The sequence below is a fragment of the Hyla sarda genome, chromosome 8 (assembly GCF_029499605.1).
Source record: "Hyla sarda isolate aHylSar1 chromosome 8, aHylSar1.hap1, whole genome shotgun sequence".
Classification (NCBI taxonomy): domain Eukaryota; kingdom Metazoa; phylum Chordata; class Amphibia; order Anura; family Hylidae; genus Hyla; species Hyla sarda.
Window position 1 is genome coordinate 96,213,104 of NC_079196.1, and position 17,703 is coordinate 96,230,806.

Here is a 17,703-nt window from a genome sequence, read left to right on the forward strand (position 1 = left end):
CCAAGTGATGTGTGAGCTAACACATAGGCCCAACAGATTCCAAGAAGGCCAGAATCACCAGCGGCACCACCATCGGTTGTCAGGTTACCCGGATTCAGCAAATACCAGAGTCCAAAATGATGCAGGTTTATACTGTTAATTTTCAGTTTATCGTTACAGTTGGTGTTATTCCATGTTGGAAGGGACGCAGCTACAGCCAGTGGGGTAACTAGAGACAGGCAGGCAGCTATGTGCAACAAAGGTAGGCGTGTTGTTTTCATATGCAGATCTGAAATATTGTCTTATATGCAAGAGGAGGAGTGATGGGGGTTCAGGCAAAAGCCAGGCTATGGATTGCATTGCTAAATGCTCCATCAGAGTGCAATGGTCGCCTGTCCTTTTTTTAAGTGATGATGTGGGTTTAGCCTGTGCTGTATGTATGTATGGGTGGCTGACTGCCACCCACCCAGAGAGTGTATGGGAGGCTGGTTGGCTGCCAGCCTTCCTTCCATTCCTATGAGTAATGTGAGTGCTCATGAAGGGGACATGGTTGGGTCCACCCCTTTCCCGGTTATCCCCTCTAGGCCTTTTGGCTTAGATCAAGTGTAAAAAAAGAAAGGATCTTGCGACAGATCGCATCCTGAGGCACGTTTTTTTTTTTTTGTGTGAATACTTGCACTTGGGTGACTTGTGAGCACATACTGATACATACGTTCCCTATCTGGGGACCATAAATTAAATGGATTTTTGAGAAAGGGAGCTGATTTGGAAGCTTGCTTCTGTCGCCCTATGCATTGACCCGATGTGGCAGTATCTTCGGGTAGTGAACAGTGCACCACCCCATTCCAGTGTTAAACAAAAAAGATTCTCATTTAATCCTCCGTGGGTGAGAATTTGAGTTTGAGAATTGGAGACCAAAATGATGAGTTGCACTGACTGGTTTATGAACGTCTATTCATTTAGCGTTTTAATGACCATGTTTGCACACTGATTGGTGTAAAAAAATAAAATAAAACTAAATAATAATAATCTAGCACACCTGTGCAGGTTTGACATGACATGACAGGTAGCTGTCTTGTGGGTGGTGCTGAATCCTGTTAAATGACGTGAGGGTCTCATGCCTATACACAAGGGTGTGTCATTGCTGTTGCTTGACCATGCATTGGTTTCTGTGGTCAGTGAATGATAAAAACAAAATTTACCATCCATTGATGGATGGGAAATCCGCCATGAGGCATTTGTTTTTAGAAACTGCTGCTCACAACCAATGTTGCAATGGAGTGTCTCCATCTGCTGGTGGTATTGGAAAGGCATTAGTGCTATGACAGGGTCTGAAGAAGAAGAAGAAGACGGAAAAAAATATATATAAAAAGAAAAAGAGAGAGAGAGAGAGACTGACTTAGTGAGCGAGTGAGTGAGAGAGTGAGAGTGAGTGAGAGTGAATGAGTGAGTGAGTGATTGAGTGAGTGAGTGAGTGAGTGAGAACAAATGAGTTAAAGCAAGTGAGTGAGAGAGATCGAATGAATGAAAGTCTGAATGACAGAAAGAAAAAAGGATGAAGAAAGAAGCATGAAGAAAAAAAAATGTATATGGAGTTGCTGACATGAGTGCAATCTACAAAGCCTTTGAGGCTGATCCTCATGGGAGGATTATTGCACCAGAACCCTTAGCACTTTTAAAATGCCATTCAATGCCACGGGCTAGATGTAAACTGCAGATGACCATGTTGTGGTAGTTACCATGGATACCCAAGTGATGTGTGAGCTAACACATAGGCCCAACAGATTCCAAGAAGGCCAGAATCACCAGCGGCATCACCATCGGTTGTCAGGTCACCCGGATTCAGCAAATACCAGAGTCCAAAATGATGCAGGTTTATACTGTTAATTTTCAGTTTATCGTTACAGTTGGTGTTATTCCATGTCGGAAGGGACGCAGCTACAGCCAGTGGGGTAACTAGAGACAGGCAGGCAGCTATGTGCAACAAAGGTAGGCGTGTTGTTTTCATATGCAGATCTGAAATATTGTCTTATATGCAAGAGGAGGAGTGATGGGGGTTCAGGCAAAAGCCAGGCTATGGATTGCATTGCTAAATGCTCCATCAGAGTGTAATGGTCGCCTGTCCTTTTTTTAAGTGATGATGTGGGTTTAGCCTGTGCTGTATGTATGTATGGGTGGCTGACTGCCACCCACCCAGAAAGTGTATGGGAGGCTGGTTGGCTGCCAGCCTTCCTTCCATTCCTATGAGTAATGTGAGTGCTCATGAAGGGGACATGGTTGGGTCCACCCCTTTCCCGGTTATCCCCTCTAGGCCTTTTGGCTTAGATCAAGTGTAAAAAAAGAAGGGATCTTGCGACAGATCGCATCCTGAGGCACCTTTTTTTTTTGTGTGAATACTTGCACTTGGGTGACTTGTGAGCACATACTGATACATACGTTCCCTATCTGGGGACCATAAATTAAATGGATTTTTGAGAAAGGGAGCTGATTTGGAAGCTTGCTTCTGTCGCCCTATGCATTGACCCGATGTGGCAGTATCTTCGGGTAGTGAACAGTGCACCACCCCATTCCAGTGATAAACAAGAAAGATTCTCATTTAATCCTCCGTGGGTGAGAATTGGAGACCAAAATGATGAGTTGCACTGACTGGTTTATGAACGTCTATTCATTTAGCGTTTTAATGACCATGTTTGCACACTGATTGGTGTAAAAAAATAAAATAAAACTAAATAATAATAATCTAGCACACCTGTGCAGGTTTGACATGACATGACAGGTAGCTGTCTTGTGGGTGGTGCTGAATCCTGTTAAATGACGTGAGGGTCTCATGCCTATACACAAGGGTGTGTCATTGCTGTTGCTTGACCATGCATTGGTTTCTGTGGTCAGTGAATGATAAAAACAAAATTTACCATCCATTGATGGATGGGAAATCCGCCATGAGGCATTTGTTTTTAGAAACTGCTGCTCACAACCAATGTTGCAATGGAGTGTCTCCATCTGCTGGTGGTATTGGAAAGGCATTAGTGCTATGACAGGGTCTGAAGAAGAAGAAGAAGAAGAAGAAGACGGAAAAAAATATATATAAAAAGAAAAAGAGAGAGAGAGAGAGAGACTGACTTAGTGAGCGAGTGAGTGAGAGAGTGAGTGAGAGTGAATGAGTGAGTGAGTGATTGAGTGAGTGAGTGAGAACAAATGAGTTAAAGCAAGTGAGTGAGAGAGATCGAATGAATGAAAGTCTGAATGACAGAAAGAAAAAAGGATGAAGAAAGAAGCATGAAGAAAAAAAAATGTATATGGAGTTGCTGACATGAGTGCAATCTACAAAGCCGTTGAGGCTGATCCTCATGGGAGGATTATTGCACCAGGACCCTTAGCACTTTTAAAATGCCATTCAATGCCACTTCTAGGGCTAGATGTAAACTGCAGATGACCATGTTGTGGTAGTTACCATGGATACCCAAGTGATGTGTGAGCTAACACATAGGCCCAACAGATTCCAAGAAGGCCAGAATCACCAGCGGCACAACCATCGGTTGTCAGGTCACCCGGATTCAGCAAATACCAGAGTCCAAAATGATGCAGGTTTATACTGTTAATTTTCAGTTTATCGTTACAGTTGGTGTTATTCCATGTCGGAAGGGACGCAGCTACAGCCAGTGGGGTAACTAGAGACAGACAGGCAGCTATGTGCAACAAAGGTAGGCGTGTTGTTTTCATATGCAGATCTGAAATATTGTCTTATATGCAAGAGGAGGAGTGATGGGGGTTCAGGCAAAAGCCAGGCTATGGATTGCATTGCTAAATGCTCCATCAGAGTGCAATGGTCGCCTGTCCTTTTTTTAAGTGATGATGTGGGTTTATCCTGTGCTGTATGTATGTATGGGTGGCTGACTGCCACCCACCCAGAGAGTGTATGGGAGGCTGGTTGGCTGCCAGCCTTCCTTCCATTCCTATGAGTAATGTGAGTGCTCATGAAGGGGACATGGTTGGGTCCACCCCTTTCCCGGTTATCCCCTCTAGGCCTTTTGGCTTAGATCAAGTGTAAAAAAAGAAAGGATCTTGCGACAGATCGCATCCTGAGGCACGTTTTTTTTTGTGTGAATACTTGCACTTGGGTGACTTGTGAGCACATACTGATACATACGTTCCCTATCTGGGGACCATAAATTAAATGGATTTTTGAGAAAGGGAGCTGATTTGGAAGCTTGCTTCTGTCGCCCTATGCATTGACCCGATGTGGCAGTATCTTCGGGTAGTTGTTACGCCGAGCGCTCCGGGTCCCCGCTCCTCCCCGGAGCGCTCGCAACATCCTCGCTACTGCAGCGCCCCGGTCAGATCTACTGACCGGGTGCGCTGCGATACCGCCCCCAGCCGGGATGCGATTCGCGATGCGGGTGGCGCCCGCTCGCGATGCGCACCCCGGCTCCCGTACCTGGTTCGCTCTCCGTCGGTCCTGTCCCGGCGCGCGCGACCCCGCTCCCTAGGGCGCGCGCGCCGGGTCTCTGCGATTTAAAGGGCCACTGCGCTGCTGATTGGCGCAGTTGGTCTAATTAGTGTGTTCACCTGTGCACTCCCTATGTATACCTCACTTCCCCTGCACTCCCTCGCCGGATCTTGTTGCCATCGTGCCAGTGAAAGCGTTCCCTTGTGTGTTCCTAGCCTGTGTTCCAGACCTCCTGCCGTTGCCCCTGACTACGATCCTTGCTGCCTGCCCCGACCTTCTGCTACGTCCGACCTTGCTCTTGTCTACTCCCTTGTACCGCGCCTTTCTTCAGCAGTCAGAGAGGTTGAGCCGTTGCTAGTGGATACGACCTGGTTACTACCGCCGCTGCAAGACCATCCCGCTTTGCGGCGGGTTCTGGTGAAAACCAGTAGTAACTTAGAACCGGTCCACTAGCACGGTCCACGCCAATCCCTCTCTGGCACAGAGGATCCACCTCCTGCCAGCCGAATCGTGACAGTAGATCCGGCCATGGATCCCGCTGAAGTTCCACTGCCATTTATCGCCGACCTCACCACGGTGGTCGCCCAGCAGTCGCAACAGATAGCGCAACAAGGCCACCAGCTGTCTCAACTGACCGTGATGCTACAGCAGCTACTACCACAGCTTCAGCAATCATCTCCTCCGCCAGCTCCTGCACCTCCTCCGCAGCGAGTGGCCGCTTCCGGCCTACGACTATCCTTGCCGGATAAATTTGATGGGGACTCTAAGTTTTGCCGTGGCTTTCTTTCACAATGTTCCCTGCACTTGGAGATGATGTCGGACCAGTTTCCTACTGAAAGGTCTAAGGTGGCTTTCGTAGTCAGCCTTCTGTCTGGGAAAGCTCTGTCATGGGCCACACCGCTCTGGGACCGCAATGACCCCGTCACTGCCTCTGTACACTCCTTCTTCTCGGAAATTCGAAGTGTCTTTGAGGAACCTGCCCGAGCCTCTTCTGCTGAGACTGCCCTGCTGAACCTGGTCCAGGGTAATTCTTCCGTTGGCGAGTACGCCATCCAATTCCGTACTCTTGCTTCCGTATTATCCTGGAATAATGAGGCCCTCTGCGCGACCTTTAAAAAAGGCCTATCCAGCAACATTAAAGATGTTCTGGCCGCACGAGAAATTCCTGCTAACCTGCATGAACTCATTCATCTAGCCACTCGCATTGACATGCGTTTTTCCGAAAGGCGTCAGGAGCTCCGCCAGGATATGGACTTTGTTCGCACGAGGTGTTTTTTTCTCCCCAGCTCCTCTCTCCTCTGGTCCTCTGCAATCCGTTCCTGTGCCTCCCGCCGTGGAGGCTATGCATGTTGACCGGTCTCGCTTGACACCTCAAGAGAGGACACGACGCCGCATGGAGAATCTTTGCCTGTACTGTGCCGGTACCAAACACTTCCTGAAGGATTGTCCTATCCGTCCTCCCCGCCTGGAAAGACGTACGCGGACTCCGCACAAAAGTGAGACAGTTCTTGATGTCAACTCTGCTTCTCCACGCCTTACTGTGCCTGTGCGGATATCTGCCTCTACCTTCTCCTTCTCTACTATGGCCTTCTTGGATTCCGGATCTGCAGGAAATTTTATTTTGGCCTCTCTCATCAACAGGTTCAACATCCCGGTGACCAGTCTCGCCAGACCCCTCTACATCAATTGTGTTAACAATGAAAGATTGGACTGTACCGTGCGTTACCGCACGGAGCCCCTCCTAATGTGCATCGGACCTCATCACGAAAAAATTTAGTTTTTGGTCCTCCCCAATTGCACTTCCGAAATTCTCCTTGGACTACCGTGGCTTCAACGCCATTCCCCAACCCTTGATTGGTCCACAGGAGAGATCAAGAGCTGGGGTACTTCTTGTTTCAAGGACTGTCTTAAACCGGTTCCCAGTACTCCCTGCCGTGACCCTGTGGTTCCCCCTGTAACCGGTCTCCCTAAGGCTTATATGGACTATGCTGACGTATTTTGCAAAAAGCAAGCTGAGACTTTACCTCCTCACAGGCCTTATGACTGTCCTATTGACCTCCTCCCGGGCACTACTCCACCCCGGGGCAGAATTTATCCTCTGTCCGCCCCAGAGACTCTTGCTATGTCTGAATACATCCAGGAAAATTTAAAAAAGGGGTTTATCCGCAAATCCTCCTCTCCTGCCGGAGCTGGATTTTTCTTTGTGTCCAAAAAAGATGGCTCCCTACGTCCTTGCATTGATTACCGCGGACTTAATAAAATCACGGTAAAGAACCGCTACCCCCTACCTCTTATCTCAGAACTCTTTGATCGCCTTCAAGGTGCCCACATCTTTACCAAACTGGACTTAAGAGGTGCTTATAATCTCATCCGCATCAGGGAGGGGGACGAATGGAAAACTGCATTTAACACCAGAGATGGACACTTTGAGTATCTGGTCATGCCCTTTGGCCTGTGCAACGCCCCTGCCGTCTTCCAAGACTTTGTTAATGAAATTTTTCGTGATCTCTTATATTCCTGTGTTGTTGTGTATCTGGACGATATTCTGATTTTTTCTGCCAACTTAGAAGAACATCGCCAGCATGTCCGCATCGTTCTTCAGAGACTTCGAGACAATCAACTTTATGCCAAAATGGAGAAATGTCTGTTTGAATGTCAATCTCTTCCTTTCCTAGGATACTTGGTCTCTGGCCAGGGACTACAAATGGACCCAGATAAACTCTCTGCCGTCTTAGATTGACCACGCCCCTCCGGACTCCGTGCTATCCAACGTTTTTTGGGGTTCGCCAATTATTACAGACAATTTATTCCACATTTTTCCACTATTGTGGCTCCTATCGTGGCTTTAACCAAGAAGAATGCCAATCCTAAGTCCTGGTCTCCCCAAGCGGAAGACGCATTTAAACATCTCAAGTCTGCCTTTTCTTCTGCTCCCGTGCTCTCCAGACCTGACCCATCTAAACCCTTCCTATTATAGGTTGATGCCTCCTCTTTGGGAGCTGGAGCGGTCCTTCTACAAAAAAATTCTTCCGGGCATGCTGTTACTTGTGGTTTTTTTTCTAGGACCTTCTCTCCGGCGGAGAGGAACTACTCCATCGGGGATCGAGAACTACTGGCCATTAAATTGGCACTTGAGGAATGGAGGCATCTGCTGGAGGGATCAAAATTTCCAGTTATTATTTACACCGATCACAAGAATCTCTCCTATCTCCAGTCTGCCCAACGGCTGAATCCTCGCCAGGCCAGGTGGTCGTTGTTCTTTGCCCATTTTAACTTTGAAATTCATTTTCGCCCTGCCGATAAGAACATTAGGGCCGATGCTCTCTCTCGTTCCTCGGATGCCTCGGAAGTAGAGGTCTCTCCGCAACACATCATTCCTCCTGACTGTCTGATCTCCACTTCTCCAGTCTCCATCAGGCAAACTCCTCCAGGGAAGACCTTCGTTTCTCCACGCCAACGTCTCGGGATTCTTAAATGGGGTCACTCCTCCCACCTCGCAGGCCATGCGGGCATCAAAAAGTCCTTGTAACTCATCTCTCGTTTCTATTGGTGGCCGACTCTGGAGACGGATGTTGTTGATTTTGTGCGGGCCTGTACTGTCTGTGCCCGGGATAAGACTCCTCGCCAGAAGCCTGCTGGTCTCCTTCATCCTCTGCCTGTCCCCGAACAGCCTTGGTCTCTGATTGGTATGGACTTTATTACAGACCTACCCCCATCCCGTGGCAACACTGTTGTTTGGGTGGTCGTTGATCGATTTTCCAAGATGGCACATTTTATTCCTCTTCCTGGTCTTCCTTCAGCGCCTCAGTTGGCAAAACTATTTTTTGTACACATTTTTCGTCTTCACGGTTTGCCCACGCAGATCTTCTCGGATAGAGGCGTCCAATTCGTGTCAAAATTCTGGAGGGCTCTCTGTAAACAACTCAAGATTAAATTAAACTTCTCTTCTGCTTATCATCCTCAATCCAATGGGCAAGTAGAAAGAATTAACCAGGTCCTGGTCCTATTTACGGCATTTTGTTTCCTCCCGCCAGGATGACTGGGCAGATCTTCTACCATGGGCCGAATTCTCGTACAACTTCAGAGTCTCTGAATCTTCTGCTAAATCCCCATTTTTCGTGGTGTACGGCCGTCACCCTCTTCCCCCCCTCCCTATTCCCTTGCCCTCTGGTTTGCCCGCTGTGGATGAAGTGACTCGTGATCTTTCCACCATATGGAAAGAGACCCAAAATTCTCTTTTACAGGCTTCATCTCGCATGAAAAAGTTTGCCGATAAGAAAAGAAGAGCTCCCCCCATTTTTGCTCCCGGAGACAAGGTATGGCTCTCCGCTAAATATGTCCGCTTTCGTGTCCCCAGTTACAAACTGGGACCACGCTATCTTGGTCCTTTCAAAGTCTTGTGCCAAATTAATCCTGTCTCTTACAAACTTCTTCTTCCTCTTCTTCTTCCTGCCTTTCATGTCTCTCTCCTTAAACCACTCATCATCAACCGTTTCTCTCCCAAACTTGTTTCTCCCACTCCTGTTTCCGGTTCTTCTGACATCTTCTCCGTGAAGGAGATACTGGCCTCCAAGACGGTCAGAGGGAAAAAATTCTTTTTGGTTGATTGGGAGGGCTGTGGACCTGAAGAGAGATCCTGGGAACCTGAGGACAACATCCTAGACAAAAGTCTGGTCCTCAGGTTCTCAGGCTCCAAGAAGAGGGGGAGACCCAAGGGGGGGGTACTGTTACGCCGAGTGCTCCGGGTCCCCGCTCCTCCCCGGAGCGCTCGCAACATCCTCGCTACTGCAGCGCCCCGGTCAGATCTACTGACCGGGTGCGCTGCGATACCGCCCCCAGCCGGGATGCGATTCGCGATGCGGGTGGCGCCCGCTAGCGATGCGCACCCCGGCTCCCGTACCTGACTCGCTCTCCGTCGGTCCTGTCACGGCGCGCGCGGCCCCGCTCCTTAGGGCGCGCGCGCGCCGGGTCTCTGCGATTTAAAGGGCCACTGCGCCGCTGATTGGCGCAGTTGGTCTAATTAGTGTGTTCACCTGTGCACTCCCTATGTATACCTCACTTCCCCTGCACTCCCTCGCCGGATCTTGTTGCCATCGTGCCAGTGAAAGCGTTCCCTTGTGTGTTCCTAGCCTGTGTTCCAGACCTCCTGCCGTTGCCCCTGACTACGATCCTTGCTGCCTGCCCCGACCTTCTGCTACGTCCGACCTTGCTCTTGTCTACTCCCTTGTACCGCGCCTATCTTCAGCAGTCAGAGAGGTTGAGCCGTTGCTAGTGGATACGACCTGGTTACTACCGCCGCTGCAAGACCATCCCGCTTTGCGGCGGGCTCTGGTGAAAACCAGTAGTAACTTAGAACCGGTCCACTAGCACGGTCCACGCCAATCCCTCTCTGGCACAGAGGATCCACCTCCTGCCAGCCGAATCGTGACAGTAGTGAACAGTGCACCACCCCATTCCAGTGTTAAACAAGAAAGATTCTCATTTAATCCTCCGTGGGTGAGAATTTGAGTTTGAGAATTGGAGACCAAAATGATGAGTTGCACTGACTGGTTTATGAACGTCTATTCATTTAGCGTTTTAATGACCATGTTTGCACACTGATTGGTGTAAAAAAATAAAATAAAACTAAATAATAATAATCTAGCACACCTGTGCAGGTTTGACATGACATGACAGGTAGCTGTCTTGTGGGTGGTGCTGAATCCTGTTAAATGACGTGAGGGTCTCATGCCTATACACAAGGGTGTGTCATTGCTGTTGCTTGACCCTGCATTGGTTTCTGTGGTCAGTGAATGATAAAAACAAAATTTACCATCCATTGATGGATGGGAAATCCGCCATGAGGCATTTGTTTTTAGAAACTGCTGCTCACAACCAATGTTGCAATGGAGTGTCTCCATCTGCTGGTGGTATTGGAAAGGCATTAGTGCTATGACAGGGTCTGAAGAAGAAGAAGAAGACGGAAAAAAATATATATAAAAAGAAAAAGAGAGAGAGAGAGAGAGACTGACTTAGTGAGCGAGTGAGTGAGAGAGTGAGAGTGAGTGAGAGTGAATGAGTGAGTGAGTGATTGAGTGAGTGAGTGAGTGAGTGAGAACAAATGAGTTAAAGCAAGTGAGTGAGAGAGATCGAATGAATGAAAGTCTGAATGACAGAAAGAAAAAAGGATGAAGAAAGAAGCATGAAGAAAAAAAAATGTATATGGAGTTGCTGACATGAGTGCAATCTACAAAGCCGTTGAGGCTGATCCTCATGGGAGGATTATTGCACCAGGACCCTTAGCACTTTTAAAATGCCATTCAATGCCACTTCTAGGGCTAGATGTAAACTGCAGATGACCATGTTGTGGTAGTTACCATGGATACCCAAGTGATGTGTGAGCTAACACATAGGCCCAACAGATTCCAAGAAGGCCAGAATCACCAGCGGCACCACCATCGGTTGTCAGGTCACCCGGATTCAGCAAATACCAGAGTCCAAAATGATGCAGGTTTATACTGTTAATTTTCAGTTTATCGTTACAGTTGGTGTTATTCCATGTCGGAAGGGACACAGCTACAGCCAGTGGGGTAACTAGAGACAGGCAGGCAGCTATGTGCAACAAAGGTAGGCGTGTTGTTTTCATATGCAGATCTTAAATATTGTCTTATATGCAAGAGGAGGAGTGATGGGGGTTCAGGCAAAAGCCAGGCTATGGATTGCATTGCTAAATGCTCCATCAGAGTGCAATGGTCGCCTGTCCTTTTTTTAAGTGATGATGTGGGTTTAGCCTGTGCTGTATGTATGTATGGGTGGCTGACTGCCACCCACCCAGAGAGTGTATGGGAGGCTGGTTGGCTGCCAGCCTTCCTTCCATTCCTATGAGTAATGTGAGTGCTCATGAAGGGGACATGGTTGGGTCCACCACTTTCCCGGTTATCCCCTCTAGGCCTTTTGGCTTAGATCAAGTGTAAAAAAAGAAAGGATCTTGCGACAGATCGCATCCTGAGGCACGTTTTTTTTTGTGTGAATACTTGCACTTGGGTGACTTGTGAGCACATACTGATACATACGTTCCCTATCTGGGGACCATAAATTAAATGGATTTTTGAGAAAGGGAGCTGATTTGGAAGCTTGCTTCTGTCGCCCTATGCATTGACCCGATGTGGCAGTATCTTCGGGTAGTGAACAGTGCACCACCCCATTCCAGTGTTAAACAAGAAAGATTCTCATTTAATCCTCCGTGGGTGAGAATTTGAGTTTGAGAATTGGAGACCAAAATGATGAGTTGCACTGACTGGTTTATGAACGTCTATTCATTTAGCGTTTTAATGACCATGTTTGCACACTGATTGGTGTAAAAAAATAAAATAAAACTAAATAATAATAATCTAGCACACCTGTGCAGGTTTGACATGACATGACAGGTAGCTGTCTTGTGGGTGGTGCTGAATCCTGTTAAATGACATGAGGGTCTCATGCCTATACACAAGGGTGTGTCATTGCTGTTGCTTGACCATGCATTGGTTTCTGTGGTCAGTGAATGATAAAAACAAAATTTACCATCCATTGATGGATGGGAAATCCGCCATGAGGCATTTGTTTTTAGAAACTGCTGCTCACAACCAATGTTGCAATGGAGTGTCTCCATCTGCTGGTGGTATTGGAAAGGCATTAGTGCTATGACAGGGTCTGAAGAAGAAGAAGAAGAAGACGGAAAAAAATATATATAAAAAGAAAAAGAGAGAGAGAGAGACTGACTTAGTGAGCGAGTGAGTGAGAGAGTGAGAGTGAGTGAGAGTGAATGAGTGAGTGAGTGAGTGAGAACAAATGAGTTAAAGCAAGTGAGTGAGAGAGATCGAATGAATGAAAGTCTGAATGACAGAAAGAAAAAAGGATGAAGAAAGAAGCATGAAGAAAAAAAAATGTATATGGAGTTGCTGACATGAGTGCAATCTACAAAGCCGTTGAGGCTGATCCTCATGGGAGGATTATTGCACCAGGACCCTTAGCACTTTTAAAATGCCATTCAATGCCACTTCTAGGGCTAGATGTAAACTGCAGATGACCATGTTGTGGTAGTTACCATGGATACCCAAGTGATGTGTGAGCTAACACATAGGCCCAACAGATTCCAAGAAGGCCAGAATCACCAGCGGCACCACCATCGGTTGTCAGGTCACCCGGATTAAGCAAATACCAGAGTCCAAAATGATGCAGGTTTATACTGTTAATTTTCAGTTTATCGTTACAGTTGGTGTTATTCCATGTCGGAAGGGACGCAGCTACTGCCAGTGGGGTAACTAGAGACAGGCAGGCAGCTATGTGCAACAAAGGTAGGCGTGTTGTTTTCATATGCAGATCTGAAATATTGTCTTATCTGCAAGAGGAGGAGTGATGGGGGTTCAGGCAAAAGCCAGGCTATGGATTGCATTGCTAAATGCTCCATCAGAGTGCAATGGTCGCCTGTCCTTTTTTTAAGTGATGATGTGGGTTTAGCCTGTGCTGTATGTATGTATGGGTGGCTGACTGCCACCCACCCAGAGAGTGTATGGGAGGCTGGTTGGCTGCCAGCCTTCCTTCCATTCCTATGAGTAATGTGAGTGCTCATGAAGGGGACATGGTTGGGTCCACCCCTTTCCCGGTTATCCCCTCTAGGCCTTTTGGCTTAGATCAAGTGTAAAAAAAGAAAGGATCTTGCGACAGACCGCATCCTGAGGCACGTTTTTTTTTTGTGTGAATACTTGCACTTGGGTGACTTGTGAGCACATACTGATACATACGTTTCCTATCTGGGGACCATAAATTAAATGGATTTTTGAGAAAGGGAGCTGATTTGGAAGCTTGCTTCTGTCGCCCTATGCATTGACCCGATGTGGCAGTATCTTCGGGTAGTGAACAGTGCACCACCCCATTCCAGTGTTAAACAAGAAAGATTCTCATTTAATCCTCCGTGGGTGAGAATTTGAGTTTGAGAATTGGAGACCAAAATGATGAGTTGCACTGACTGGTTTATGAACGTCTATTCATTTAGCGTTTTAATGACCATGTTTGCACACTGATTGGTGTAAAAAAATTAAATAAAACTAAATAATAATAATCTAGCACACCTGTGCAGGTTTGACATGACATGACAGGTAGTGTCTTGTGGGTGGTGCTGAATCCTGTTAAATGACGTGAGGGTCTCAAGCCTATACACAAGGGTGTGTCATTGCTGTTGCTTGACCATGCATTGGTTTCTGTGGTCAGTGAATGATAAAAACAAAATTTACCATCCATTGATGGATGGGAAATCCGCCATGAGGCATTTGTTTTTAGAAACTGCTGCTCACAACCAATGTTGCAATGGAGTGTCTCCATCTGCTGGTGGTATTGGAAAGGCATTAGTGCTATGACAGGGTCTGAAGAAGAAGAAGAAGAAGAAGAAGACGGAAAAAAATATATATAAAAAGAAAAAGAGAGAGAGAGAGAGAGAGACTGACTTAGTGAGCGAGTGAGTGAGAGAGTGAGAGTGAGTGAGAGTGAATGAGTGAGTGAGTGATTGAGTGAGTGAGTGAGTGAGAACAAATGAGTTAAAGCAAGTGAGTGAGAGAGATCGAATGAATGAAAGTCTGAATGACAGAAAGAAAAAAGGATGAAGAAAGAAGCATGAAGAAAAAAAAATGTATATGGAGTTGCTGACATGAGTGCAATCTACAAAGCCGTTGAGGCTGATCCTCATGGGAGGATTATTGCACCAGGACCCTTAGCACTTTTAAAATGCCATTCAATGCCACGGGCTAGATGTAAACTGCAGATGACCATGTTGTGGTAGTTACCATGGATACCCAAGTGATGTGTGAGCTAACACATAGGCCCAACAGATTCCAAGAAGGCCAGAATCACCAGCGGCACCACCATCGGTTGTCAGGTCATCCGGATTCAGCAAATACCAGAGTCCAAAATGATGCAGGTTTATACTGTTAATTTTCAGTTTATCGTTACAGTTGGTGTTATTCCATGTCGGAAGGGACGCAGCTACAGCCAGTGGGGTAACTAGAGACAGGCAGGCAGCTATGTGCAACAAAGGTAGGCGTGTTGTTTTCATATGCAGATCTGAAATATTGTCTTATATGCAAGAGGAGGAGTGATGGGGGTTCAGGCAAAAGCCAGGCTATGGATTGCATTGCTAAATGCTCCATCAGAGTGCAATGGTCGCCTGTCCTTTTTTTAAGTGATGATGTGGGTTTAGCCTGTGCTGTATGTATGTATGGGTGGCTGACTGCCACCCACCCAGAGAGTGTATGGGAGGCTGGTTGGCTGCCAGCCTTCCTTCCATTCCTATGAGTAATGTGAGTGCTCATGAAGGGGACATGGTTGGGTCCACCCCTTTCCCGGTTATCCTCTCTAGGCCTTTTGGCTTAGATCAAGTGTAAAAAAAGAAAGGATCTTGCGACAGATCGCATCCTGAGGCACGTTTTTTTTTGTGTGAATACTTGCACTTGGGTGACTTGTGAGCACATACTGATACATACGTTCCCTATCTGGGGACCATAAATTAAATGGATTTTTGAGAAAGGGAGCTGATTTGGAAGCTTGCTTCTGTCGCCCTATGCATTGACCCGATGTGGCAGTATCTTCGGGTAGTGAACAGTGCACCACCCCATTCCAGTGTTAAACAAGAAAGATTCTCATTTAATCCTCCGTGGGTGAGAATTTGAGTTTGAGAATTGGAGACCAAAATGATGAGTTGCACTGACTGGTTTATGAACGTCTATTCATTTAGCGTTTTAATGACCATGTTTGCACACTGATTGGTGTAAAAAAATAAAATAAAACTAAATAATAATAATCTAGCACACCTGTGCAGGTTTGACATGACATGACAGGTAGCTGTCTTGTGGGTGGTGCTGAATCCTGTTAAATGACGTGAGGGTCTCATGCCTATACACAAGGGTGTGTCATTGCTGTTGCTTGACCATGCATTGGTTTCTGTGGTCAGTGAATGATAAAAACAAAATTTACCATCCATTGATGGATGGGAAATCCGCCATGAGGCATTTGTTTTTAGAAACTGCTGCTCACAACCAATGTTGCAATGGAGTGTCTCCATCTGCTGGTGGTATTGGAAAGGCATTAGTGCTATGACAGGGTCTGAAGAAGAAGAAGAAGAAGACGGAAAAAAATATATATAAAAAGAAAAAGAGAGAGAGAGAGACTGACTTAGTGAGCGAGTGAGTGAGAGAGTGAGTGAGAGTGAATGAGTGAGTGAGTGATTGAGTGAGTGAGTGAGTGAGAACAAATGAGTTAAAGCAAGTGAGTGAGAGAGATCGAATGAATGAAAGTCTGAATGACAGAAAGAAAAAAGGATGAAGAAAGAAGCATGAAGAAAAAAAAATGTATATGGAGTTGTTGACATGAGTGCAATCTACAAAGCCGTTGAGGCTGATCCTCATGGGAGGATTATTGCACCAGGACCCTTAGCACTTTTAAAATGCCATTCAATGCCACTTCTAGGGCTAGATGTAAACTGCAGATGACCATGTTGTGGTAGTTACCATGGATACCCAAGTGATGTGTGAGCTAACACATAGGCCCAACAGATTCCAAGAAGGCCAGAATCACCAGCGGCACCACCATCGGTTGTCAGGTCACCCGGATTCAGCAAATACCAGAGTCCAAAATGATGCAGGTTTATACTGTTAATTTTCAGTTTATCGTTACAGTTGGTGTTATTCCATGTCGGAAGGGACGCAGCTACAGCCAGTGGGGTAACTAGAGACGGGCAGGCAGCTATGTGCAACAAAGGTAGGCGTGTTGTTTTCATATGCAGATCTGAAATATTGTCTTATATGCAAGAGGAGGAGTGATGGGGGTTCAGGCAAAAGCCAGGCTATGGATTGCATTGCTAAATGCTCCATCAGAGTCCAATGGTTGCCTGTCCTTTTTTTTAAGTGATGATGTGGGTTTAGCCTGTGCTGTATGTATGTATGGGTGGCTGACTGCCACCCACCCAGAGAGTGTATGGGAGGCTGGTTGGCTGCCAGCCTTCCTTCCATTCCTATGAGTAATGTGAGTGCTCATGAAGGGGACATGGTTGGGTCCACCCCTTTCCCGGTTATCCCCTCTAGGCCTTTTGGCTTAGATCAAGTGTAAAAAAAGAAAGGATCTTGCGACAGATCGCATCCTGAGGCATGTTTTTTTTTGTGTGAATACTTGCACTTGGGTGACTTGTGAGCACATACTGATACATACGTTCCCTATCTGGGGACCATAAATTAAATGGATTTTTGAGAAAGGGAGCTGATTTGGAAGCTTGCTTCTGTCGCCCTATGCATTGACCCGATGTGGCAGTATCTTCGGGTAGTGAACAGTGCACCACCCCATTCCAGTGTTAAACAAGAAAGATTCTCATTTAATCCTCCGTGGGTGAGAATTTGAGTTTGAGAATTGGAGACCAAAATGATGAGTTGCACTGACTGGTTTATGAACGTCTATTCATTTAGCGTTTTAATGACCATGTTTGCACACTGATTGGTGTAAAAAAATAAAATAAAACTAAATAATAATAATCTAGCACACCTGTGCAGGTTTGACATGACATGACAGGTAGCTGTCTTGTGGGTGGTGCTGAATCCTGTTAAATGACGTGAGGGTCTCATGCCTATACACAAGGGTGTGTCATTGCTGTTGCTTGACCATGCATTGGTTTCTGTGGTCAGTGAATGATAAAAACAAAATTTACCATCCATTGATGGATGGGAAATCCGCCATGAGGCATTTGTTTTTAGAAACTGCTGCTCACAACCAATGTTGCAATGGAGTGTCTCCATCTGCTGGTGGTATTGGAAAGGCATTAGTGCTATGACAGGGTCTGAAGAAGAAGAAGACGGAAAAAAATATATATAAAAAGAAAAAGAGAGAGAGAGAGAGAGACTGACTTAGTGAGCGAGTGAGTGAGAGAGTGAGAGTGAGTGAGAGTGAATGAGTGAGTGAGTGATTGAGTGAGTGAGTGAGTGAGTGAGAACAAATGAGTTAAAGCAAGTGAGTGAGAGAGATCGAATGAATGAAAGTCTGAATGACAGAAAGAAAAAAGGATGAAGAAAGAAGCATGAAGAAAAAAAAATGTATATGGAGTTGCTGACATAAGTGCAATCTACAAAGCCGTTGAGGCTGATCCTCATGGGAGGATTATTGCACCAGGACCCTTAGCACTTTTAAAATGCCATTCAATGCCACGGGCTAGATGTAAACTGCAGATGACCATGTTGTGGTAGTTACCATGGATACCCAAGTGATGTGTGAGCTAACACATAGGC

At 46.4% G+C, this 17,703-nt stretch overlaps 7 pseudogenes; all 7 read left to right on the forward strand.

Annotated features, from left to right (window-relative positions):
* Positions 1-552: 552 nt before the first annotated feature.
* On the forward strand, positions 553-820 carry LOC130288489 (U2 spliceosomal RNA; annotated as a pseudogene).
* Positions 821-2,279: 1,459 nt separating this feature from the next.
* Positions 2,280-2,544, forward strand: LOC130288227 (U2 spliceosomal RNA; annotated as a pseudogene).
* A 1,447-nt stretch (positions 2,545-3,991) lies between these two features.
* Positions 3,992-4,249, forward strand: LOC130289924 (U2 spliceosomal RNA; annotated as a pseudogene).
* A 7,094-nt stretch (positions 4,250-11,343) lies between these two features.
* LOC130285648 (U2 spliceosomal RNA) lies at positions 11,344-11,607 on the forward strand (annotated as a pseudogene).
* A 1,445-nt stretch (positions 11,608-13,052) lies between these two features.
* Positions 13,053-13,317, forward strand: LOC130289340 (U2 spliceosomal RNA; annotated as a pseudogene).
* A 1,467-nt stretch (positions 13,318-14,784) lies between these two features.
* LOC130289200 (U2 spliceosomal RNA) lies at positions 14,785-15,048 on the forward strand (annotated as a pseudogene).
* A 1,456-nt stretch (positions 15,049-16,504) lies between these two features.
* Positions 16,505-16,768, forward strand: LOC130287632 (U2 spliceosomal RNA; annotated as a pseudogene).
* The last annotated feature ends 935 nt before the right edge of the window (positions 16,769-17,703 follow it).